Source organism: Dasypus novemcinctus, chromosome 2 (genome assembly GCF_030445035.2).
Source record: "Dasypus novemcinctus isolate mDasNov1 chromosome 2, mDasNov1.1.hap2, whole genome shotgun sequence".
Classification (NCBI taxonomy): domain Eukaryota; kingdom Metazoa; phylum Chordata; class Mammalia; order Cingulata; family Dasypodidae; genus Dasypus; species Dasypus novemcinctus.
Window position 1 is genome coordinate 98738758 of NC_080674.1, and position 25254 is coordinate 98764011.

Genomic DNA, 25254 nt, shown 5'->3' on the forward strand with positions numbered 1-25254 from the left:
TTACCTGGAGTTGGAGCCCCGCCCCTGGGGGCAAAGTAGTGAAGAGTCAGGAGAACGAGAGTCTTTTCCGTCGCTGGTGGTCTGTGGGGAGGAAGGCCGCCACCACCCCAAATATGTGAGGAGATGTCTGTGACTAAAAGCTTTGTCCCCCGACGGCTGTGGATAAGATGGTGGAGCTTGGTGTGTGCGAGGGAGGACGCAGTAGGTGGAGTCCCTGGAGATCCTCGCTGAGAGATGAGCTTAATAACTGTAGTTGAGCAGATGGGAATGGGGGTAGGGGGTGCCTTTCTTGGTCAATTCCCTCTGAACTTGAAATTAGTGGGTTGACCTTAAACTTGAGAAGTTATATTAGAATTTCTGGAACGTCTTAAGAACAAAACGGACTTTATGGTTTCAGTGTCTTTGGTGTGAGCATAGAATTACTGAGAATTGAACTTCAAGACCTTAGCCACACCATCCCCGGTTGTGATCCCAGAGAAACTTACTTTCCTCTGGAGCTCGCCATCGGGTTAGGGATGTGTCCTTTTACGGGGCAAGCAGAGCCACTCTCTTTTGGGGAAGTATTTCCTTTCAAAGGACTGTAGAGGAAGAGTAGAATTTGCCTTGACCTAAATTAGAAGAAATACCCACATCTCTCCGTTCCCCGTTCTGTTTGAGTTCTGTCCAGTTTGACTAGGTTGTGGGGGGAAAGTACCTAGTGTTTAAGGCTAGGGAGTGAGCTATTGAAGCTAAGTGGAAAGGGTCTGGTGGTGGGGGATATTCCCAGGCCTGCCATACATTCCATTCCTTACGCTGCTCTCTGTCGGCGTGACTAAGGAAGGGAGCATAATCTGGAGCCCTCTTCAGACTGTGGATAGACTGATAGATGGACTTTGGGTCAGAAAGACTGAATTGATTGAGGAGAAACACCAGATAAAAACAAACCATTGAAAAGTTTGAAGCCGTCGAAAGACAATTGTTAACAAAAATGATTAATTTTTGAAATATGAGGTGCTTGTTTCCCTCAGATTGTTGCCTTCAGGGATTCCCCAGAAAAAATTATAGACATTTAATCAGTATTTATTGCTCTTTTAGGTAGGATAACCACTGTGATTTTCCAGGAAGCCCAACTGGGCATTTTCCATGATTCCACCACCACTTGAATAAATCCCTTCAGGTACACTACTTCTTAATTCAGACCTTTAAGAATTGTTATGTGTGTAATGTGAATTATAGAGCTAATTATCCTTCCACTGAGTTTGCGTTAAGTGGGAACCTCACAAGAGAGCAAGCGGTTTTTAAACTGACTTAATTTCAATTCACTAGACTTGGTAAGTTGTTAAGATATGATTAACACTTGTTAATTTTGTTTTTTCAGTGTGTTATTTATTTTAAATCATTGCATAAGGAAATAAGTGCAATCACGCACAAAATATTGGATTAAGAATTTTACTCTTAGAAGTAAAATAGAGTCTTCATTACTTCTATTTATCAGCCTTCCAAAAGTAAAGATCTCACTCAAATAGTACATCTCTAAGTGAATTCTAGTCAAAATCATCCTATGCTTGAATTATTCTCTTTTTTTGTGTGTTTGACAAGGAAGGACCAATCACATTATCTAGTACCTTAATTATTTGGGGATAGGTTTGACCAGAACAAGTAAAACCTGTATCCCACAGCTTTACTGGTGAAGGTGGGTAAATCCCCACCTACATGCCATCTTAACGTGGTATCCTCTTACTCAGAACTTGTGATGACATCCAACCAACGGGGGAGGGCAAGAGAGTAGGGGAAGGAAAGGAGAGTGGTTTTCACTGTTGTTTTCAAATGTCTGACCTGCAGCCCCTTATTAATAATATATTTTTAAATTGTAGTAGGAAAATTTCTCTCATACCCTAATTTAGTGGGTAACCATTTTTTTAGTGGGTAGTATATTGCTGTCTTGAGTTAATGATTGTTATTTTCCCCCTTATGAGCTTTTAGGCTATGGGAGGCAGTGGCCATGTACAAAGTAACATGGTAATCTAGCAGTGTGTCTCTTCATTGGTATCTCACAGGAATTGTACACGTTATGCCTGCCTGAATCACATGGTCAATTGTGATGCTGATGAAGGTAATTAATTTTGAGGGGGCTGATGAAAGTTGATTTTTGAGAAAGCTGCCATTTTGTACATATTTTCTCTATATCTGTTTAAATAACATAATTATTATATGTCAACAAAGTGTAAGATGATGTAGGGAATTTAAAAAACTAGTCTCTTAAAGGAATTTTCTATTTAAATGGGGTGGGTGAACTAACACACTCAAAGCAAACCAATTAGAGAATTAGTAAATTCTAAATTGAGTGGTGGTGGTGGTGAACACTCAGAAATTCAAAGAAAGAAGTCAGGAGGTTTTGTGGAGGCAGTGGAACTTGATCATCCCTTGAGGGATGAATCAATTCTGCATACATGGAGGTGGTATAGATGGGGAGAGCCAGCTAACAATGATTTTAATGATCATTTTAGTTGAACCCCTTCATTTTATGATTGAGGAAGTGAGACTCAGTTAATTTAAAAGCAACCTACCTAACCTATCATAACCAGGGTCTGAATCAGGTCTTTAAATGGTCTTCCAGTCTCTATATACACTGAGTAGCTTTTGTTTGGATTTAATAACTGAGAAGAAATCTACCTCATATGGTAGCCCAGAATAGGGAAAAGGCAAAAAGGAAGTAATCTGACTCAAGGCCTACTTCTTGTCTAATGTCCATTGTGTGGTACAGGCAGAGAAATGTGAACATCAAGGCCTTTGTTTGCCTTCACATGCCTAGTTACCCCTTGATCCTGGTTGCTGCATATTTAATGACTATTTCTTACTTCTTTGGTGTTGAGGTCAACAATTTAGATGCTTTCAGGGACCATTTGGTACCCAAAATGAGTGAAGCAGTCAGACACAATGAAACAGGGACTAAAAACGCTAGACTGTGGCAAACCGGGTATGGGTGCTTATTTAAAGGAATTAGTGGTTTTTTGGTCCAGCTGATGGTTATCAGGTGAACATGCAGGGGCTCAGTGTTGCCAGATCTTCTAATTGTTAAGGAAAGGCTAGACAATCCCAGATTTTCATGATTTTTATTTCTTACTACCTAATTACATTTTTATTTTTATGTTATTTTTTACGTTTTAAAATAAATATTTTGTGGACTTTAAAAAAGTCTTTAGAACAGAGTTAGCCCACAGATTTCTAGTTTTTAGCCCCTGCTTTAGTGATTACCAATGCAGAAGAAGGCCATTCTGTCTTAGCAGTTTTGTGAGTTATTTCTTAAAGCTACCTATACAAAATGTTGCTACTAATGTCTTAATACATGGGAATGGCTTCTGTTATAAAAAGGAAACACAGAACCTTTGGAGTTATAGCAGAGAAGCCCACTGGATGGAGAATATCCAGGTTAAGAGGGTAAGTGTAATCTTTCTCCTTGGTTTTCCTTGATGCCTCTTATCCCCTTACCCAGTTTGACCCTGCTCTCCTTTTGAGACATTGGCCCAGCCACATAAAAAAATCTCCTTTCCTTGGACATATCTGAAGTAGTAGCTTGAGGTTTTGAAAAGAATTTTATTAATTGTTCATAGAGTATAATGAAATGCCTAATGGAAGAACATAACTTTTTGTTTCTTAAACATAGGTTTTAAACTGAAAAAATTATTATTGTAGCATATGTGATTGTTTTTTACTCCTTTCCACTTGAATTTAAGAAATGACACATTGCATTGTTTTTATTATTGTTGTTGTTAAATCTGTTCCTGAGCCCCCAATCCCATTTTTTGGTAACATATTAAATCCACAGGTCATATAGAGGTCTCAGAATATATGAGGAGGGCTTTCTTATCTACCTCCATCACTGCCCGTACAATCCATTAGAGGCTCAAGAATTTCTCATTAGGAAGGGTTTGGAGTAGGGTGCAATCTGGCTGGAAAGAGCTAGGGTACCTGACTTGAAGCTGGGTTTATGTAGCAAACATACTCTTCTTATTAAACTTGTGTATTTATTTGGGGGTGAAATTGAGGGTGGTGATAGTGAGGATTATGGGAAGGGGGCTGAAGCCCTCCCTAACCAGTTCTTGGTACCAAAACATGTATGATGATGGTCCAAGTCCAAATGACTTCCTGAAGGGGATAGATAGCTTATCTATTCCAGCTGGACTGGAAGCCTTGGGGCACATGGCTCAGCCTTCCTAGGCATGTCTTCTCCAGGGTCCTGTCATTTCCTTGGAGAATTGAAAGACCATGGAATTTGGTCAGTGTAATACCTTCGTGGAATTGGCAGCCTCTCTCCCTTCCCAGTTTTGGGAGAAATTGTCCCAGCTCTGGACTTCCTCTAAGCTTTCTTAGTCTCCCGAGTTCCTTTCTTTCTCTAGTACAGACTAGTTCTTTTCAAAATCTGTGATTTGGGAGTAAGGAAAGCACCTCCTCCCTCCATCCCCCATCCCAGTTCAAATCTCTTCTTGATTCTTGGTGGGGCTGAGTAGAAGCTAGGTGGGTAAGGCTATTTCTCATTCTTTCAGATTTATCAAAACAAAACAAAACCATACTCTAGCCTCCTAAGATGGCAATAATTAGTCTTCACTTAGACTTTCTCAAGAACTTCCTTCCCTCTCTGTACTGTGCCTTTCCCCACTTGATGAGCTGTCTGTAGGAAGTTGTATGCCCTTTGAAGGCCCAAAAGACTTGGTTTCAATTCTCTAGCACACTAAAAAAATTCTCTCCTCCTCACCTTATAAAGGGAAATGTCCTGAACACAACAGCTAATTGGCCAAACTGTGTTGGCTTAATCCCACCTACTTTTAGAGAATTTTATGATCCTATTTTTGGAATCCTTTCTTCTACCACCTCTTTCCCCATTCTCAGTTATCACAAATGGCCTTGTAAAAGTCTACCCATTACTAGTTCACAGTGTAATAATACTTAATGATCACAGTAATCACATAGAAGAATTGCAATTGGTGATCGTTAATGGCTTATCACCATAGTGCAAAGTGCTGTGAAAGGTGTCAAATAAACTCAGATAAGGAGAAGGGTAATAAAGAATTAGTTCACAATTCTTACGCTTCCATGCTATTTTGTACTAAAAACTATTTCAGAATAAATTGAGGATTACTTTTAAACACGTGAATAGTGGGCCAAATGCCATTAACATCAAGAGCACTACTGATAATTAATAATAGCTTACTCCTGATGGGGTTTTGCAGTTTAAAGGCAATTAAGGTACATGATTGCGTTGAATCTTCTTAATAACTCTGTGAGGTAGCCATTGTTTTATACTTGTGTTACCTTTGAGGAAACTGAGGCCCAGAGAGCTGTGTGTCACCCTACTATAAGTGACAGGGCCTGGCCAGAATCTAAGATTTCCTTTCCCAAATCTAGTACTTCTACTTTTGAACATGGCACTAAGAGCTAAGGAATTATACTGAATGATTTAGGTTATCACACTGAAATTAATAAAAAAGAAATAGTTGATTCTACTTCCTTGGGCAGATTGAGGATTGATTTTGTTGTTGGTTTTGCAGTCAAGACTTAAATTGAATCATCTCTTCCATACTCACATCAAGTATCTTTCTAGATATTAAGGCAAATGAAATGATCAATATACTTTTGGTTTACTATAGTTAGCATATTGACTTTTAGTGATTTATGAAAGCAAGTTCTATTTTCATGTGTAGTGTATGTAATTTGTGATATATTGGAATCCTTGGTGTGCATAATGCATATTCCATTTGAAAAGGCTCATATTATAATTTTATAATTTTAAATTATTATAAAGATGTATAGCTCTTATATCTTTGCTTTTATTGCATGTTGTTCATATTTATCATTTATTTGATAATGAGCCTTTGTTCAATAGTATCACTGTCCCCTTGGAAAAAATAGTACTTATTTTATGACATGGTTTCCAAATATATTATTATAGAAAATAGAGAATAAATATATTGCACATATGAACACATCAGACTTTTGTGTTTTGACTTAGAGAGTTAGAATTGCATTTTCAATAAGCCATTTATCATATTTATCATTCTTGATCTTGTTGGTGTATCTCTTATAGCCTACTATTTTGGGAGCTATTACTGTTGCTTTGTATTTTGGAAAAGAAAGAGCCAACATGACTCTTATATATTAGAATATATACAGAGTTAGAAAGAAGGCAGCCTAGTCTAGTAGGTTATATAAAATATGAAGAAAAGGCATATGAAGCAGCACAGGGGCACCAACTCAGTGATGTAGGAGTTCTGGATTGCTAGAGTTTTTTTTTTTTTAAAGATTTATTTTTTTATTTATTTCTCTCCCCGCCCCCAATTGTCTGCTCTCTATGTCCATTCGCTGTGTGTTCTTCTGTGACCTCTTCTAGCCTTATCAGCATCACCAGAAATATCTGTGTTTCTTTTTGTTGTGTCATCTTGTTGTGTCAGCACTCCGTGTGTGCAGTGCCATTCTTGGGCAGCCTGCGCTTTATTTCGTGCTGGGCGGCTCTCCTTATGGGGTGCATTCCTTGCGCGTGGGGCTCCCCTATGTGGGGGACACCCGTACGTGACAGGGCACTCCTTGGCGCATCAGCACTGCATATGGACCAGCTCCACACAGGTCAAGGAGGCCCAAGGTTTGAACCGTGGACCTCCCATGTGGTAGGTGGTATCCACTGGGCCAAGTTTGCTTCCCTGCTGGAGTATTTTCAGTTTAGGGCATTGGGGAAAGCTTCATGGAAGAATTAGCATTGGATTGTCAAAGCTGTGATAATGGGAGTATTCAAACATTTGAGGTTTGGGGATCCTTTGTGTAGGGGTTTGCTATCACAAACCAGTACTCTGGTTTAACTGGTGTCTGAAGCACATGAAAGAAGTTGTAACAGATGGAGCCAGAAAGATGAGGTGGGGACAGATTGTGAAGAAAGTGTTCAAATACCATAAAGAGTATGGGCTTTATCTGTGAACAATTGGAAACCATTGAAGTCTTCTGACCCACAGTTAGTAATGTATAACTCATATGTTAGGACTATCCAGGTGACAGCAGTATGAGTAATGGATTGGAATGGGGGGATACTAGAAAAATGGAGCTGAATTAGGCAAAAGGTAATGAGGCCCTGTGCTGGGGTATTGATAATAGGAATGGAGAAAAGAAGTGAATGATAGGATCTGTGAAGGTAGATTGACTGATCCGATGGCTTTATTTGGGTATGAGAGGTGAGTGAGCATGAAGAAGCAAAAATAACTAGTAGCTTCAAGTTTACTTTATAAGATATAGGATTAATATTAAAAGAAATAAGGAAATCAGGAGGAGGTGGTTTAGGTTTGAAGTATTGGTGAAATATGTGAGTGAAAATGTTTAGCAGCTATTTGGAAATGTGAATCTTAGGCCCCCGAGTCTATTCTGTTGGGATGATAGTAGGTATATTAGAACTGGACAAGTTGTTTTCTGAGGGAGGTCGAAAGGAAACAGGAGGAGAAAGGAAAGAAACAGGAGTATTCCCTGATCCCACCTCTACCCTTTAGGGCTTTACACCCCCTTTGCATTTAGAATCTAGGTTATGGTGGGCCACTGTTACTGATTGGGGTACCTTATGCCTGAGGTGTGTGTGTGTGTGTGTGTGTGTGTGTATGTGTGTGTGTGTCCCTCCCTGTATGTGTATATTTTAACAATTTTTGCAATAGTAACATCACTCTCATTCACTTGCATTCAAACATGTTTTTTTGACTAGGCGAAAAAGAAGTGGAATTAATCACTTCTTCTTAAGCATTGTATTTATTTGATGCATACCAATGGAGATGTGTTGACCTTGCATAGTTCATCCATTGGGTGTATAATGGCAGTAAGACTATATAGCCAGTCACTGTTGTAGGCAGTAATTGGTGATCCTGAAGGATCTGTGAATTGGAAAGTACAGGGACATACAGAGATCATTGGGGAAGGAGCAGTCAGGGAGACCAGTGATCAGAGGAGGCTGTGTTTGGTTGGGGAGTTTGAAATAGGGTAGTGTGAAGCTTAAGTGATAATTTGTAAAAGCATTTAGTAAAAGATCATTGTTACTGGTAATAGCCACATTCTTACTGAATAAAGTTTACTGGTTGTGCATTGAATATTTCCATCCTAAGTGGGTCAAAATTTCAGTTCAATCTAGAGAATATTACAGAATTTGTCTCCAAAGACTGGTATCCTTGCCTCATATTGAAAGTGATAAAGCCACCTTCAAATTGTTATAGCAGATTATTTTACTGATGGCTAATTAACAGAAATGTGTGTTTGATCATCCATAATCTGATCTTGGAAACAGGGCCATTAACTGAGAATGAGAACTGCTTTTTATTTCTGATTCTGCCGCTCTAGTCCTAGCCTTGAGTAAATCTCTTCTGATATGTGTAAAATGATTCTGGGTGATTCCAAGTTTTTAGATTGTGACATTTCTCTTCAACATTTTGCTGAACCCACATAAAATATATATGAAGTATAATGTGAGACTTGATTACCTGCAAAAACAGATTGGCCTCTAACAGAGATAGCCACATTTCTTAAAAACAACAGCAGTCCAGACTGTTAATGATCTATTATGACTCTGTGATCCCTGGTGAAAATACTGGTACTGGAGTCAGCAAATTGTTTTAAACTTCAATAGTATGGAAAGCCAAGCAGCATGATTAAGCTTTGTCAAAATGTTGAAAAATCTTGTTTTCTGCTGGGAGGAGGAAGTCTGTCCTCATTTTTAGGTTCCTGACTCTTTTTCAAAAATGTTTCTATCTTGTGGTTTTAGAATTAACCTATTTTTTTTTACATGCTTACTGTAAGTATATAGGTTTGAATAGATCAATTAAATATTATTTTAAAATAATTGCCAAAAAGAAAAATGGCCCTGGAGATTTACTTTAAAAGTAGAAAATCTGAAGGATTTCTTTTGGGGGGGGGGGTTGTAGTGATAATTATCCAAAAAAGTTTACGTAAAATATTCAAGTGTCAACTCAGAATAAACTTTTTAAGATTTATCTTTTAATTTGCATAAGGTAAAATTTACTCTTTTTGGTATTTGGTTCTATATATTTGACAGACAAAACAGTTCTAACACCCCTGAAAATCCCCTTGTTCTTCCTCTTTGCAGTCAACCGTTCTGCCCCAATACCCTTGACCCCTGATAACCACGGATCTGTTCTCCATCCCTATCATTTTGCCTTTTCCAAAATGTCATGTAAATGGAATTATACAGCATGTAGTGTTTGGGTTTGGCTTCTTTCACTTAGCGTAATGCATTTGAGAGTCATCCATGTTGTTTCGTGTATATATAATTTGTTCCTTTTTATTGCTGAATGAAATTCCATTGTATGGGTGTTCCACAGTTTATCCAGTCACCTGTTGAAACACATTTGCATTGTGTCCAGTTTTCTGTAACTATAAATATAGCTGCTATAAACATTCACAAATAGTTTTCGTGTGAATGTAAGTTTTTAATTCTCTTGGGCAAACACTGAGAAGTGGAATTACGGAGTCTAATAAGTGTATATTTAACGTAATAGTAAACTGCCAAACTGTTTTCCACAGTGGCTTTTCCATTTTGCACTTGAGAGTTCGAGTTTCTCTGCATCTTTGCTAGCATTTGATATTGTAGGGGTTTTTTTTGGTTTGTTTTTTTTTAAATTTTAGCCATTCTAAAGGGCATAGTCGATCTCATTGCAGTTTAATTTGTATTTTCCTAATAATAATGATATAGAGTGGCTTTTCATGTGCTTATATGCCATCTGTATATCTTTGTTGAAATGTCTGCTCGGGTCTTTTGCCCCCCCCTTATTTTTTAAAAGATTTATTTATTTATTTTAAAATTTTATTTCTCTCGCCTTCCTACCTGTTGTCTGCTGTGTCCATTCGCTGTGTGTTCTTCTGCGTCCACTTGCATTATCCTGCAGCACTGGGAAACTGTGTCTCTTTTTTGTTGCATCATCTTGCTGTGTCTGCTCTCCATGTGTGCGGACCACTCCTGGGTGGGTCTTGCTTTTTTTCACGCAGGGTGGCTCTCCTTGTGGGGCACACTCCTTGTGCATGGGGGACCCCTACACAGGGGCACCCCTGCATGGTAAGGCACTCCTTGTACACAGCAGAGCAGCACTGCACATGGGCCAGTTCACCACATGGGTCAGGAGGCCCTGGGGCTCGAACCCTTGACCCTCCATATGGTAGATGGACACTCTGTCAGTTGAGCCACATCCACTTCCCTGCCCCCCTTCTTTTTAATTAGGTTGTTTGTTTTCTTATTTTTGAGGTTTGAGAAATCTTTATGGGATACAATTTTTTTTTGTCAAATATGTGATTCACAAACATTTTCTCCTAGTCTGTGCCTTAATTTCATTTTCTTAAATTGTCTTTTGCAGATCAAAAGTTTTAAATTTTTGTCAGTTTTTCTTCTATGGATGGGATTTTGGTGTCATATAAGTCTGTGAGTCATTTTGTGTTAATTTTTGATAAGATGTAAGGTATATGTCTAGGTTTATTTAATTTTTTTTTTACATATAGATATCCAGTTGTTTTAGTACCATTTGTTTAAAAGACACTTTTCTCCATTGAATTGCCTTTGTACCTATGTCAAAAATCAATTGACCGTTTTTGTGTGGGTCTATTACTATACTCTCTATTCTGTTCATTGATCTATGTTTCTATCCTTTCACCAATACCATACTATCACAATTATTGTAGCTTTATAATAGAATTGACTGTTGAGCATCTCTGCTAGGAAGAAGCAAGTTCTCTGTAGCACTTAATTCAGTTTCCTTATCATCTTATTATTGAAGCAAATGGACTATTTCTCAACAATTTTTAGTATTTTCAATCTTCATTCATTTTATATTTTGATTATAAACTCAGAATAGCTCCATACTTCTTATATCCCTTTCCTGGATAGAAAAAGACTCTGCTTCAAAATAATATCCCTGTCGACTATAGCATTTAATTTGGGCTTTCTGTGCATCAAGGTCAAAATATAAAAATTTGCAAAAAAGAAGCCATCCACTAAATTACCACCTGCAGAAATTCCCTTGACAAGCTTCCCTGGGAGTTATCTCTTTTCACGGGTCCCACTGCTCCGTCTGAACTACTTGGACAGTGGTGACACCTTACCACTCATTGATAACCGGCTTCCTGTCTGGTAGAGTGGCAGTTGGTAGAAATCAGCTGTTATGATTCATCCCATTCTAAGATTTCTGCCTTTTGAGAAATGACACTAATAGAAAAAGGCTGAATGGTGTCTGATTAGGAGGATTTTCTTTATGAAAGTGGGTTGATTTCTAGTGCTTGAGCAATTGAATTTTTTATTTTTTAACAGGTACATTCCAATTCCATTTCTGTCTGAGCTCAGTACATAGATAAATGTTTTCATCAAGTATTTGTACCAGCTGATATTTCTTCCTGGAAAAAGAGCAAGCATGGAAACTTCTGTGAAAAAGGTTTATGTACTGTCAATTCTTTACTAATTTTATAAGCTTTCTGGTTTCTGGTATTTTCTAAAACACAAAAAAATTTCCTTCCCAGGATGGTACTTGTTAGTTTGGATTTGGTGAAAATTTTCTTGAGTCCCTGAGGGGATAGTTTTACAGACCTTGAGGACACAGCCTTTCTCTTGGACTGCTGAAGCAAATTTCATCCTTTTTTTCTTTTATTGTTAACTCTGATAGGCTTATTAATATTGGTTAAAAACAGAATATTTATTAGGGGGTGGAAGGTATGTGCAATCATAGAGGTACGCTGTTTATCAATCAGTCAGTAAATATACTGAAAGAACAATAAAATAAATATAAATTTAAAAATATTGATAAGGGAAAAGCGAACTGGTTTCTAAGAATCACTCCAGATCAACATCATCCTTACTTTAGAGAAGAGCAAAAGAGCATGACAATGAAGAAGAATGACAGTGATTAAGTTTGGGTACAAGAAGTGTGCGTGGTGAGGGAGGTGGAAACCTACTACCAGCAGCCTCAGGATGGACAGATTTCTACAGCATCACTATAGAAATCTTTGCTAGATGCAGAATCACGCCCCCCAAATATGAAATATGACTGGAGTTTTTCAAATGCTAGTTTCCTGTAGTCAATTAATGTTGTGCTTGAAGTTCAACATTTTATAATGTTTGGTAATAACTGATTTTTAGCTTTGAATTGGTGATACCCTAGGGCAAAAGTTCTCCGACTTTAGTGTACATAAGTCACCACCTGGGGAGCTTGTTAAAATTTAGGTCTCTAGGCCTCAACCCCCAGAGATTTGAATTTAGTAGGTCTGTGGTGTGGTCCAAGAATCTGCATTTTAACAACCTCCATCTGGCATCTAGAGTCATTTCTCAAAAGGTTGCAGAATTCTCCTAACAAAATTTAGTCTTCTTCAACTGAATTTTTAAAAATACTATTTCATTTAGCACAGATAGGTGTTATGAAACCTAATGTGGTGGAACTTCAAAGTTCCAAAGAGCTTAACTAGTTTAGAATCCCTAGGTGTGAACTAAGATATACAATGAACAGTATACATGGACTTAAGTTAGATTTCTTTCAATTAGAAGTTATTAGTTACACAATTTCCATTTCCAGGTCATCTGTGCATCCATAGATGGTATTAGGTAAGGGAGGTAGACCAGGCATAAATACCTAGGGAATTTCACAAGGTTCTTTTATAATCATTTATTGCCTACTGTGCCCTTAATGATGTTACTCAGGATCCCATTAATTTAGCTGTGAATATAGTAATTGGTCCCCTGACAATAGCCAGGGGGTGTCCAATCTAGTGGCTCCATCCATCCCGGTCATGTTAGAGATAGAAATTGTTGCTTCTGATTTTCAGAGGCACTTCCCTTTCTGGGGACAAGGTGCACTGTGCTCCAAAGAAGATGTCTGAAAACACAGCAAGAGTCCCTAGAGAATTCTCCTCCTCTAATTCAGGAAGGCACTTATGACCTACTTTTAAAAATAATTTGAACATCCCATTAAACACAAGCTATCAAAATCCAGATTTCCAGTAGTTATTTTGTAGACCTCTCATAATCATTACTATCAGGTCACATAAACAGTTTAAATATATTTCGCACAGGGTTTTCCCCTCCATTTATTGATACTTATGTAAGATGAAACATTTCTAATTTCTTGACTCAGAATAACTGCACAATTGAAGATGAGGTAGATAGTTGTTGTTTTTTTTCTGTAACAAAGGGAATCAGATTTGTTAACTGTTATTTATATTCAGACAAAGTACTGCAGCTTGCAGAATTAGAAGCCTAAGCCAGAGGTTATTTTTCTCTCACAAACCACCGTGTTTATGGTTTTTGGCTTACATATGTACCTCGCTTATCAAAATTTTCTACTTTCCCAGATAAAACCTTGACAAGGCAAAGCGTTTCACAGAATCAGAGTTGGAAGTTACTTTAAGGATCATCCAATCCCTTCTCTGACCTAATTTTTGAACTTCATCTTGCTTCTGTTTTCTCTGCCATTACATTGTGAGCTTCTTGAGAGAGAAGGTTCTGTTTTACTCATATGCATTTTTTTTATCACCACGAGATTATGTTAATGATCAAATTTAAGTACCTAGGCTCCTAGTAACAGCCTTCAAGAGCTGGAAACAGAGCCCTGATTCAAATCCTTGATTCAAATACTTTCATTGCTCCATCCACAAAGATACTTCTGTCATCTATGACTGTCATACAAAAAAAACATGGGGATTGTGGAAAACAGGAGCACTGTCTGAAAGGTTTCCCCATATTTGAAAAGAATATAGGAATTTGGATTTTTATGTGATTTTATATATATACACATATATACATATATAGACACATATATACACATACATATGTACATGTATGTGTATGTTTCATGTTGACAATTTAAAACATTCTGAAGTACTGAGTGGGCCACATGAGGCACACCTGAGAGATGGATGGATTTGATGTATTGGACTCCAGTTTCTATCCTCTGACAGAGTCTTTTGGATTTATGGCCTGTAGGAGACCTTGCTTCAGCAGAACACTCTTGATTATCACCAGCCAGATGGGCTTCTGTGCTATCTTAATTTAAATCATTTCAGGGTGTCTTTTACAAGATTTCTGTCATCTGTCTTGTTTGCACTGGTGCCTATTGCTCTCCCCAACATCAGTTTGCATTTTCAGCTTTTATTCATTTCTGGTTATATCTTGTTTAGTAGAAATCTGCAGTACCAAGAATTGTGTGGCAGTACTCTAGGTTCTGGAAAGATGATTTGAGGGGTTGTAAGCATATGCAGCATAACACAGGTGTATTAGTCAGCCAAAGGAGTGCTGATGCAAAGTACCAGAGCTCTGTTGATTTTTATAAAGGGTATTTATTTGGGGTAGAAGCTTACAGTTACAAGGCCCTAAAGAGTCCAACTCAAGGTACCATAAGAGGTACTTCCTCACCAAAATCTGTTGTCACATGTTGAAGCAAGATGGCTGGTGATGTCTGCAAGGGTTCAGCCTTCCTCTTTCCTCTTAAGGCTCTGCAGATCCAGCTCCTTCTGGTCTCAGCTGGAGGATGGCATAGGGCTTGTCCCTCTTCCCAGGGCTCATTTCTTTCCAGGCTTAGCTGCTCTGTTCTCTTCACAAGGTCAGCTGTAAACCATCAGGCGAATGTCTCATCTCTCTTCCCATGGCCTCTGCTGCATCTATGGAGTTGTTTCTATTCCCGTGTGTCTTTTCCGTGTATCTACTTCTGTGTTCTCCTTGAGTGAATGTCCGTTTATATAGCCCATCAAGGGGGCAGGGACTCAAACTGAGTCACCCTAATGATGTGGTAGAATCAATGCCCTAACCTTAATATAATTTAATCAAAGGCATCTCAGCTGAATCTAATACAATCAAGGGGAATCCCACCCAGAGGAATAGACCGGTTTACACACATAATCTTTCTTTTAGAAATTCATAGTACTTCGTTTCTGACTGGACCAAGTCAATTTACCTCACTAAACTTCTGTTCCTCACAAGTAAAATGGAGGTGATAATAACACCTATATTGTGGGGTATAGTATTAAATGCTTTAACATATGTAAAAGTATTCAGAACAGTGACTAGTCATAAAACAGAGACTATTCTCAAACTCCATTCCCTTATCATGATTAAATCGATCTGGGTGTGTGTCAGGCATCTGTATATTTATAAAATTCTTTCAATAATTCTTTTTTTTTTTTTAGGTACCTGGGCCAGGAATTGAACCCGGAACCTCATATGTGGGAACCTGGTGCTCAACCACTGAGCCACATTATTGCCCCTGAGTTGGTTCTTTTGTCTCTTTGCTTGTTGTTTGTGTTGTGTTGTGTTGTGTGTGTGTTTTTTTTTTTAGGAGGACTGGGAACCAAATCTGGGACCTCCCATGTGAGGAAGAGGTGCTTAACTGCTTGAGCCACATCTGCTTCCCTCTAGGTAATTCTAACATACAGCTAGGATTGAGAACCACTGGGCCAGATGATTATCAAATTACATCCTAAGTAGTAGGGGCTTACATACTTATACTTTCTGCTCTTCCATTTTATAGTCTAAGTTCTGTCTAGAAAATACTGTGGGGTGACAAATTATATGAAAGCTGCTGAAAGCATTACAAATTAACAGGTACAATTGTTTATTAATTCATACTGGATGTGTTTTATTATGGTAGATTCTCCATGATTCTAAGTTGAGATTTTTTTTCTGTTTTCAACTGAAAATGTAACAAAGCATTAACATAATATAGAAAGCACTGGTTAAAAGAACTGTGGAGTGGAGCAGGTGTAGTTCAGTGGTTGAGCAGGTATAGCTCAGTGGTTGAGCGGATATAGCTCAGTGGTTGAGTGCCTGCTTTACACATACGAGGTCCAGGGTTCAACCCCCAGTATCTCCATAAGTAAATAAATAAACAAACAAACTGCCAGATAAAATAAAAAACAAACAAAACAACTTGAGTTTTTCTTCATTATTCATTTAACAATACTAGGATATGTATGTTCATGTAGACCGAAAGAGTAAATCAATTGGGTGTTTGGGTTCTAATGAGCTATAATGAATTGGGTTGTCAAGTTGTGACTTAATTGGGCTATTAAATGAATTAACACACTGCAAATGTGGAAAGCTCACATTTTCATTGCTCCTGTCAATGAACTGGTAGCAGCATTCAAAAGATCAAAGTACATTTCTGAAAAAAATCTCAATAATGTGTTAAAGAAGAATGGACATCAGAAGCCTCAGAGCCTCATAATGTAATATTGTCTATATCTCTCCTAAAATCACTTCAGACAAACTGGGAAAATATAGAGAAGTTGAAAGAAGAAAACCAAACTTACTTGTAATCCCATACCCTTAAAACAACCATTACAAAAATCTTTATTTTTATATATATATATATATATATATTCCTCCCAGGCGCAATTATATATGTTCATGATATTAAAATAGGGATCATTCTACAGCTGAAAATTTGCATTTTTTCCCATTAAACAAACTCACTGAGAGAACCTGGCAAGACAAAATAACTTCTAAGCTTTTCCTTTCTTCTCAGTTATATATGAGATATTTTAAATAATAATATTACTAGTTTAAGAGGAAGGATCTCTCTAAAAGGAAAATTTTCACTGGCCAGGATAGAGAAACAAGGCATGTTATTTCTGAATATCATGATTTTTTTCCCATTCATTAATAAATTATTTATGGGGGAAGGCTTGAAAAATGCAAGGATTTAAAATGATTGATGGAGAAAATGTAGAATCTCAAAAATGCTTTTTAAAAGTGGAAGAAGAGTTCTGCCAATTATATCTTCCTTTTAAAAATGTAGAATATAGGGAAGTGCACCTGAGTGCTAATAGATATAAACACAAAGAATTGAAAAATGTGTGCTTACAATTCTTGGTATTGGTTTATATTTCACATGGTTAGAAGTCTCCTTTAAGGAGAGAGGTGGACCAACAAACTTTAAGTTGCAAAAGGACTTCCGTAGCCATCTTGTAATTAAGGACACTATTACCCATTAGAGTTCACCATTGAGTCCATGCAACTGCCTTGCACATAATGGAAGTTCATCTTTTGATTTCCAGCTGCATTGATAGCTGCCAATGAAAAATGAAAATATGGGTCCCTTTGCCAGAAAAGCAGAAAAATGATGTTAACAGTACTAAAATATAAAAGCTCTTTCCTCTCTTCCACCGTCTTTCCCTCAACATGTCATGTTATTTTTATTTGCTAAGTTACACTTCCTTCCACATGGGCATACCTGCCCTAAGAAGCAGATTCTCACAGGGCTCCACCCAGTCACTTGGCACCAATTGCTGGCTTCCCCCTCCAGCCAGCCACTGGACTGACCCATGCCCTGGCAGGAGGCAGGGAAGTCATGTCACATTAAAGGAGACCCTCCCCCCAAGAGCGCAACCTCCATGCTGACAAGTGCTAGCTTCCTGGATCAGAAGTTTACCAGAGGCTCTCTCCTACCAAGTGGTCTGTGAACACTTTTGCCTGTGCCTGGATCCCTTGCAGGGCCAGAGGTCAGCAGCAAGGACAGGGAGCAGACCGAGGGTGCCAAAATGCTGGGGAGCAAGCATCTGAGAACACTTCCAGGGTGCAGCTGGGAAGTGGCAGGAGGTGGGCTAATGGTGAGCTGAGGCTCTAAGCCTCCGATCCCATCTGTGCTTCATTGTCCTGTGGCACTTGATTTGAAAAAAACACAGATTCAGAGGTAAAATTAAGAATTTCAAGACTGGGAGCAGAGAGCAGGATTTGTGCACCTACACAGATTGCATACCCATAAACAGGCTCTAGGCCTCTGGAATAACCTTTGTGCCACTGAAAGGAAGAAACTATTTTGACAGCAGGAGAAACTTAAATATCACTGTTAATTATTGTATAGCAGTGCTTCTAATCTTAAATATGCATATGAATTTTCTGGTGGTGGTCCTATGAAAATTCAGATTCTAATTTAGTAGGTTTGGAGTGTGGTCTGATATCTTATATTTCTAAAAAGTCTCCATTTTATGCCAAAGCTGGTCCAGGAATCACCCCAACCCCCACTCCCCTCCCTTTTTAAAATTTTGGTTTGAAACAAAAGACACAGGAAGTTGCAAAAGTAATGTGTAGACTCTCATGTACCCATCATCCCTAAGATGACATCTTATATATAATATAATACAGTATTACAGCTGTAATACAATATCAAAAATAGGAAATCAACATCGGTACAATACTGTTGACTGCAAACTTCATTTCATTTTTATCAGTTTTACTTGCATTGTGTGTGTGTATAGTTCTATTCAATTTTATCCAATGTGTAGATTTGTATAATCACCACCACATTCAAGATACAGAACTGCTGTTTTATTACCACAGATTAACTCCCTCATGCTACCCCTTTTAATACACCTCCTTCACCATAAAATTTATTGGGAATTCTCAATAATTCATACAGTTTTTTAAACAATTCTTATTCTGCTCATAGTGGGAATCTTCTCTAGAAAACAGCAAACCATGAGTGTAGTAGTTCTAACTGCACTAAAGCAGTGAGGTGAGATGAGGATTGGGGCAACGATCACACTGGTAATTGAAGGGAAATTCAATATTCCTTGCCCTAGTGCCATCCACTCATCCTGGATTGTGATTTGCATGACCAAGTTCAAATGCAAATTTGGGCAATCCTTTCACTTAGCAGAGCCACAGTGAAAGTCAGAGCCAGATACTTGCAGTAAATCTTCAGGACTAAGTTTGCAGATGGTAAATATTAATTGATAATGATGAAACAAGATGTTTGTTATAATGCTCACTGCTTTGCTACTGGCTCTATCTGTGCACCAGGGAGCCTCCAGACTTTACACATCTTGTGAAACCCCCTTGTCTGGTAATAATCCTATTTTGTAATGCCACTAAAAATAAAACACTTGTTATCTAAGTAAAGTTTTACCCTGATAAAAGGCAATATATATCAGAATTTTGGTAAATATGGCTAATGATTATCAATGTCTCCTGGTACTATGTCTGTTTCCCTTTTTATTCTGGTAATACAGCCTAGCAGTTAAATGCACACCAGTGTGCATTTGGCCAAATTACTTAATACTCTGTCCTATATTCCTTACCTGTAAATTGGAGATTTCAGGCCTCATTCATAGGGTTGTTGTGAGGATTTAAAGATTTGGTACATATAAAACACATCAAAGAGTGCTTTGAAATAAAAAAGAGAAGACACAATCAGAAATGAGAGGGGGAGCATTATTACTGAGCCAACAGAAATAAAAAGGATCATAAGAGGATACTATGAACAACTGTATGCCAATGAATTAGACAACCTAGATGAAATTGACAAATTCCTAGAAAGAAATGAGCAACCTAACACTGACTCTAGAAAAAATAGAAGGCCTCAACAGACCAATTACAAGTAAGATTGAATCAGTCGTCAAAAACTTCCCAAAAAAGAAAAGCTCAGGACCGGATGGCTTCACAGGTAAATTCTACCAATAATTCCAAGAAAAATTAATACCAATCCTGCTCAAACTCTTCCAAAATTTGAACAGGAGGAAACACTACCTAACTCCTTATATGAAGCCAACAACACACTAATACCAGATAAAGATGCTCAAGAAAAGAAAATTATAGACCATCTTCTTTTATGAACACAGATGCAAATTTCCTCAACAAAATACTAGCAAATTGAATCCAACACATTGCAAGGTGGTGGTTCAACATAAGAAAATCAATTAGTGTAATACACTACATTAACAAAAGGAAGAGGAAAACAACATGATCATCTAAGTGACACAGAAAAGGCATTTGACAAAATTCAGTATCCTTTCTTGATAAAAACACTTAGAGAAATAGAAGGAAACTTCCTCAACATAAAGGGCATCTTTGAAAAATTCATAGTTAACATCTCATACTCAATGATGAAAGAATGAAAACTTTCCCTCTAAGATCAGAAACAAGACAAGGATGCCCACTGTCACCACTGTTGTTCAGCATTGTACTAGAAGTTCTAGCCAGAGCAGTTAGACAAGAAAAAGAAATAAAAGACATCCAAATTGGAAAGTAAGAGGTAAAACCTTTGCTATTTGCAGATGACATGATTCTGTATACAGAAAATCCTGAAAAACCACAAGAAAGCTACTGTAGATGAATTCAGCAAAGTGGTGGGGTATAAGATCAACATGCAAAAATCAGTATCATTTCTATGCACTAGTAAAGAGCAATATGAGAAGGAAATCAAGAAAAGAAATTCCATTTATAATAGCAACTAAAAGAATAAATACCTAGGAATAAATCTAACCAAGGATGTAAAAGACTTATCCATGGAAAACTACGAACTTTGATAAAAGAAATCAAAAAAGATCTAAATAAATAGAAGACATTCCATGCTCTTGGATTGGAAAACTAAATATTGTTAAGATGTCAATTCTACCTAAAATAATTTGCAGAATTCAGTGCAATCCCAATCAAAATTCCAACTGCCTACTTTGTAGAGGTGGTATATCCAATTACCAAATTTATTTGAGAGGATAATGAGCATCGCATAGCCAGAGCCATCTTGGTTAAGAAGAACCAAGTTGAAGGACTCATACTTCCTGACTTTAAAACTTACTACAAAGCTACAGTGGTCAAAACAGCATATTGGCACAAGTATCCACCATGTCAGTAGGTTGTGACTCAGGGTTGAGTCCCCACCTCCTTGGTGGGCTGATAGAAACAGAAACTGACTCAAGAAGTCATACAGAAGAAGATATGGAAGAGAAGAGAGCTTGGTCATTTCAGTCCTGCCATGTGACAGAAAGGAAAGGTTCAAACAGCTAAAGCCCCAGGAAGAGAGATGAGCCCTATGCCAGCATACAGCTGAGATCAGAAGAAGCTGGGTCAACAGAACCTTAAGAGGAAGAAAGAAGAAGAGTCCAGACAGAGGTCCCCCACCATCTTGCGTCAACACTTGACAATGGACTTTGATGAGGAAGTAATCTTGAGTCGGACTCTTTAGGGCTTCTACCCCAAATAAATACCCTTTATAAAAGCCAACAGATTTCTGGTACTTTCCATCCGCACCCCTTTGACTGACTAATACAATAGTCTCATCAATAATTGGTGCTGGGAGAACTGGATGTCCATATGCAAAAGAATGAAGGAGGACCCCTATCTCACACCACATACAAAATTTTGCTGAAAATTGATCAAAGACCTAAATGTAAGAACAAGATTATAAAACTACTAGAAGAAAATGTAGGGATGCATCTTCAGAATCTTGTGTTAGGCAATGGTTCCTTAGACTTTTTACCCAAAGCATAAGTAACAAAAGAAAAATTAGGTAAATAGGACCTCATCAAAATGAAAAACTTCACTCATCAAAGGACTTTATCATGAAAGTGAAAAGACAGTCTACTGAATGGGAGAAAATATTTGAAAATCACATATCTGGTAAGGGTTTATATATAGAAATATATATATCCTTATATATATATAAAGAAATCCTACAACTGAACATTAAAAAAGAATATATATAGAAATATATAAAGAATATATAAAGAAATATATAAAGAAATCCAGAATATATAAAGAAATCCTATAACTCAACAATAAAAAGACTACCCAATTTTAAAATGGGCAAAATTCTTTTTTTTCTTTAAAAATTTATTTTTATTTATTTCTCTCCCCTTCCCCCCCCCCCCCCACAGTTGTCTGTTCTCTGTGTCCATTTGCTACGTGTTCTTCTTTGTCCGCTTCTGTTATTGTCAGCGGCATGGGAATCTGTGTTTCTTTTTGTTGCGTCATCTTGCTGTGTCAGCTCTCCATGTGTGTGGCACCATTCCTGGGCAGGCTGCACTTTCTTTTGCACTGGGCAGCTCTCCTTACGGGGCGCACTCCTTGTGCGTGGGGCTCCCCTATGCAGGAGACACCCCTGCGTGGCACGGCATTCCTTGTGCGCATCAGCACTGTGCGTGGGCCAGCTCTACATGGGTCAAGGAGGCCTGGGGTTTGAACCTGGACCTCCCATGTGGTAGGCGGATGCCCTATCCACTGGGCCAAGTCTGCTTCCCTGGGCAAAATTCTTCAAAAGACATTTCTCCAAAAAAGATATACAAATAGTTGAAAAACACATGAAAAGATGCTCAACATTACTAGCTATTAGGGAAATGCAAATTGAAACCACACTGAGAGGTAAGCAGATGTGGCTCAAGTGATAAGGCCTGCCCATATGGGAGGGCACAGGTTCAATCCCTGGGGCCTCCTGGTGAAAAAGAAGAAGAGAAAGTGTGCCTCTGTGACAACCCAGTGCCCGCATGGCAAGCCAAGTGCTGATACGGGTGCCCGTGTAGTGAGTTGAGTGCCCGCAGGGTGAGCTGGGTGCCTATGTGAGTGCCCTTGTGGCGAGCTCTGTGCCCACATGAGTGCCCATGTGGTGAGCCAGTGCCTGCATGGCGAACCAGTGCCCACACAGTGATCTGAGTGCCCGCATGGCAAGCTGAGTGCCTGCATGGTGAGCCAAATGCTCACATAGTGCCTGTGTGGCAAGCCAGTGCCTGCGCGGCAAGCCAGATGCCCATGCAGCAAGCTGAGTGCCTGTACAAGTGAGTCATGCAGCAAGATGAAGACGCAACAAAAGAAAGACGAAGGGTAGAGTCAAGGTGAAGCTAGCAGAGACCAGGAACTGAGGTGGTGGAATTGACAGGAAACCTCTCTCCACATCAGAGGTCCCCAGGAGAATCCTAGAGGAGAAAGATGAGGAGACAAAAAGAGAAATAGATGCAGAATATCACATAGCAAATGGAGACAGACAGCAAAAACAGCTGGGGGGAGGGGGAGGGGAAGGAAAAAAAAGCCCTACCACACTGAGATACCATTTCACACCAACCAGAATGGCTACTATTAAAAAAAAATACAAGTGTTGGAGAGAATGTGGAGAAATGGAACACTCATTCATTGCTGGTGGGAATTGAAAGCAGACTCAAACAGATATTTGCACCAATGATTATAGAGGCATTACACCAATAGCAGAGTATTAAGTTAAGTTCCTGGATGAATTTGTGGAGTAGAAATCACTACTCACCACTCCATCTTGGCTTGCCTGCATGTAGTCTTGGACTTAAACAGGAAAGAAAAACACTTTTATCATGCTAACGCTGCTGTGTTATAGAGTCTCTAGGTTATCAGAGTTTAGATGGTATTCTAACTAATATATCAGGTCCCATCCCCCAAAGATGTTGAATACTGGATAATATGCATTTTAATAAGATCTGCGGTTATTGTGATGCCAGCTGTTTAGAGACTGTACTTTGAGAAACACAGCACCAACATGTTCTAAAGATGTTTTTTTTGCCTCTGAGCAAAATATATGATTCAGAAAAGGTCTGGGATTTAAAGGATAGGAATACTCCTTGTTAAATTTTATTGAATTGGAAGTGAAACTTGTCCAGGAACTTTGAAATAATTAATATGTCCCTCATTTTGTACTTGTAACCATGTGTAATTTTTAAAAATTGACTTATGAAGATGGATTTCCAAGATGTTCTTTACAAGCATTGTATATAATAACCAAAAGAAATGAACATAATTTAGTTACTCATTGGAGAATTTTTCAGTTCTGTTCCATGAAATTTAAAGGATGAGTTAATTTTGTATTGGGCTAAGACATCTGTGGTGGTTTGGAGCTGTCTGTACCCCAGAAAAACATGTTCTTAGATTTTACCCATTCTTGGGGGTGCAAACTCATTGTAAGTAGATCTTTTTTTTTTTTTTTTAAAGATTTGTATATTTATTTATCCCCCCCTGCTCTCTGTGTCCATTCACTCTGTGTTTTTCTGTGTGTGCTTGTATTCTCATAGGTGGCTACAGGAACAGATCCTGGGAATTTCCAGAGTGGGAGAGAGGCAATCATTCTCTGGTGCCACCTCAGCTCCCTGATCTGCTGCATCTCTTATTATCACTCCTCTGTGTCTCTTGTTATATCATCTTACTGCACCAACTCTCCACATGGGCCAGCACTCCTGCACGGGCCAGCACTCCTGCATGGGGCAACACTACTGTGTGGGACAGTACTCTGCACAGGCCAGCACTCCATGTGGGCCAGCTTGCCACAGGGGCCAGCTTGCCCTCATCAGAAGGTCCTGGGCATCAAACTCTGGACCTCCTATATGTTAGATGGGAGTCTAATTGCTTGAGCCACATCGGTTTCTCATAAGTAGATCTTTTGATGAGGTTACTACAGTTAAGGTGTGACCCATCTTATTTACAATGGGTCTTAATCCTATTATTGGGGTCCTTTATGAGAAAAAGAAATTCAGACAAAGACAGAGAAAGCACAGAAAGCAAGAGTTGAATGGGAATCCAGAAGAGAAGAGACCAGGAGACACCACCATGTGCCTTGCCATGTGACAAGCTAAGGACCAAAGGTCATTAACAGCCAGCCCCAGACCATCAACAGATGTGGGGAGAAAGCATCACTTTGATGATGCTTGATTTGAACATTTTTCCAGACTCAAAACTGTAAGCTAATGTAGTAGTTTGATATTATTGATGAATTCCAAAAAGAAATATTGGATTATGTTTGTAATCTGATCTGTACCTGGGCATCATTGAGTTATGATTAGGATGTTGAGTCCCCACCCACCAAGGGGTGGGGACTCAACAAATAAAAGGCATGGCAAAGAACAGAGTTGGGGGTTTCTGATGTTGGAGTTTTGATGTTGGAGTTTGATGCTGAAAACTTACACTGGAGCCCCAGGAAGTCAGCACACAGAGGAAAGAGAAGCCAGCCCCAGGAAGAAAAGAACCTTGAGCCCAGAGAAAAGCAAGCCTCAAGAACGTAGGAACCCAGGAAGCCTGAACCCTCGCAGATGTTGGCAGCCATCTTGCTCCAAATAGAATTTGGTAAGGGAAGTAACTTATGCTTTATGGCCTGGTATCTGTAAGCTCCTATCCCAAATAATTATCCTTTATAAAAACCAACCAATTTCTGGTATTTTGCATTAGCACCCCTTTGGCTGACTAATACAACTAATTCCCATTGTTTAAGCCAACCATTTCATGGTATTGACTTGAGCAGCCTAGGAAACAAAACAATGCTTAAAATGTATTAAGCTAAAAATAAATATTGCTAATAAAAGAAGCCAGTCACAAAAGATACATATGGTATGATTCCATCTATTTAAAATCTAAAAACAGGCAAAATTATGGTGCTTAATGATATGAGCTTAGGCACTATGGTAAAATTAAAAAGAAAAAAAGGAATTGATGACTCTAAAAGTCAGGATAATGGAAACCTTTGAGAAAGCAGAGGAGAAATGATTAGGAGAGGGTCACAA

General features: G+C 38.5%; 1 long non-coding RNA gene across 3 annotated transcripts; it reads left to right on the plus strand.

The window, feature by feature from the left end:
- The first annotated feature begins 25 nt into the window (after positions 1-25).
- LOC101429139 (uncharacterized) lies at positions 26-24605 on the plus strand. Of its 3 annotated transcripts, XR_011646285.1 has the most exons (7): positions 26-115; positions 1075-1156; positions 2037-2092; positions 3352-3417; positions 11306-11426; positions 15163-15391; positions 23776-24605. It is a non-coding gene; the product is annotated as an uncharacterized lncRNA (long non-coding RNA). The 3 variants fall into 3 exon arrangements; XR_188669.4 differs by lacking the exon at positions 11306-11426; XR_011646286.1 differs by lacking the exon at positions 11306-11426 and having other exon boundaries at positions 27-180.
- The last annotated feature ends 649 nt before the right edge of the window (positions 24606-25254 follow it).